The sequence below is a fragment of the Rattus norvegicus genome, chromosome 1 (genome assembly GCF_036323735.1).
Source record: "Rattus norvegicus strain BN/NHsdMcwi chromosome 1, GRCr8, whole genome shotgun sequence".
Taxonomy (NCBI): domain Eukaryota; kingdom Metazoa; phylum Chordata; class Mammalia; order Rodentia; family Muridae; genus Rattus; species Rattus norvegicus.
Window position 1 is genome coordinate 130,435,967 of NC_086019.1, and position 2,668 is coordinate 130,438,634.

The window sequence follows — 2,668 nt, forward strand, 5'->3', positions numbered from 1 at the left end:
TGTACAATAAGAACTTCAAGACACTGAGGAAAGAAATTGAAGAAGACCTCAGAAGATGGAAAGATCTCCCATGCTCATGGATTGGCAGGATTAATATAGTAAAAATGGCCATTTTACCAAAAGCAATCTACAGATTCAATGCAATCCCCATCAAAATACCAATCCAATTCTTCAAAGAGTTAGACAGAACAATTTGCAAATTCATCTGGAATAACAAAAAACCCAGGATAGCTAAAGCTATCCTCAACAATAAGAGGACTTCAGGGGGAATCACTATCCCTGAACTCAAGCAGTATTACAGAGCAATAGTGATAAAAACTGCATGGTATTGGTACAGAGACAGACAGATAGACCAATGGAATAGAATTGAAGACCCAGAAATGAACCCACACACCTATGGTCACTTGATTTTTGACAAAGGAGCCAAAACCATCCAATGGAAAAAAGATAGCTTTTTCAGCAAATGGTGCTGGTTCAACTGGAGGGCAACATGTAGAAGAATGCAGATCGATCCATGCTTATCACCCTGTACAAAGCTTAAGTCCAAGTGGATCAAGGACCTCCACATCAAACCAGACACACTCAAACTAATAGAAGAAAAACTAGGGAAGCATCTGGAACACATGGGCACTGGAAAAAATTTCCTGAACAAAACACCAATGGCTTATGCTCTAAGATCAAGAATCGACAACTGGGATCTCATAAAACTGCAAAGCTTCTGTAAGGCAAAGGACACTGTGGTTAGGACAAAACGGCAACCAACAGATTGGGAAAAGATCTTTACCAATCCTATAACAGATAGAGGCCTTATATCCAAAATATACAAAGAACTCAAGAAGTTAGACCGCAGGGAAACAAATAACCCTATTAAAAAATGGGGTTCAGAGCTAAACAAAGAATTCACAGCTGAGGAATGCCGAATGGCTGAGAAACACCTAAAGAAATGTTCAACATCTTTAGTCATAAGGGAAATGCAAATCAAAACAACCCTGAGATTTCACCTCACACCAGTGAGAATGGCTAAGATCAAAAACTCAGGTGACAGCAGATGCTGGCGAGGATGTGGAGAAAGAGGAACACTCCTCCATTGTTGGTGGGATTGCAGACTGGTAAAACCATTCTGGAAATCAGTCTGGAGGTTCCTCAGAAAATTGGACATTGAACTGCCTGAGGATCCAGCCATACCTCTCTTGGGCATATACCCAAAAGATGCCTCAACATATAAAAGAGACACGTGCTCCACTATGTTCATCGCAGCCTTATTTATAATAGCCAGAAACTGGAAAGAACCCAGATGCCCTTCAACAGAGGAATGGATACAGAAAATGTGGTACATCTACACAATGGAATATTACTCAGCTATCAAAAACAACGAGTTCATGAAATTCGTAGGCAAATGGTTGGAACTGGAAAATATCATCCTGAGTGAGCTAACCCACTCACAGAAACACATACATGGTATGCACTCATTGATAAGTGGCTATTAGCCCAAATGCTTGAATTACCCTAGATCCCTAGAACAAAGGAAACTCAAGACGGATGATCAAAATGTGAATGCTTCACTCCTTCTTTAAATGAGGAAAAAGAATACCCTTGGCAGGGAAGAGAGAGGCAAAGATTAAAACAGAGACTGAAGGAACACCCATTCAGAGCCTGCCCCACAGGTGGCCCATACATATACAGCCACCCAATTAGACAAGATGGATGAAGCAAAGAAGTGCAGACCGACAGGAGCCGGATGTAGATCGCTCCTGAGAGACACAGCCAGAATACAGCAAATACAGAGGCGAATGCCAGCAGCAAACCACTGAACTGAGAATAGGTCCCCCGTTGAAGGAATCAGAGAAAGAACTGGAAGAGCTTGAAGGTGCTCGAGACCCCAAAAGTACAACAATGTCAAGCAACCAGAGCTTCCAGGGACTAAGCCACTACCTAAAGACTATACATGGACTGACCCTGGACTCTGTCCCCATAGGTAGCAATGAATATCCTAGTAAGAGCACCAGTGGAAGGGGAAGCCCTGGGTCCTGCTAAGACTGAACCCCCAGTGAACTAGACTATGCGGGGAGGGTGGCAATGGGGGGAGGTTTGGGAGGGGAACACCCATAAGGAAGGGGAGGGGGGAGGGTGATGTTTGTCCGGAAACCGGGAAAGGGAATAACACTTGAAATGTATATAAGAAATACTCAAGTTAATAAAATAAAAAAAAAAAAAGTGGTGGGTGAAAAAAAACCAATGTAAGATAATGATGTGATCCAACAATAATACCAGGTATATGCTCAAATTGAAAGCAGGTACCCAAACCCTACATGGGCGCGTTCATAGCAGCACTGTTCAATATCCAGGAGCCTCTAATGCCCAATGCTGTCTGTCAGCAGATGGATGGATCAATACAATGTGATACAGACATACCGTGGAGTGTTAGTCAGTCTTAAACAGAAAGCAGCTTATGTCTTTGTTTTCATGAGGCAGTATCTCGCTGTGTAGATCAGACCCGTCTCATGCTTGCAGTCTCCCACTTCAGCCTCTAGAGTGGCTTGGCTTATATTCCTAGCTGTGCCATCTAGGAATTCGGTTTCAACATGTGTCACAATAGATGTGAATCTGGAGACTATTGTGCTGTGTGCAAGAATTCAGACACAAAAGATCAATCCCATACCGAATAACC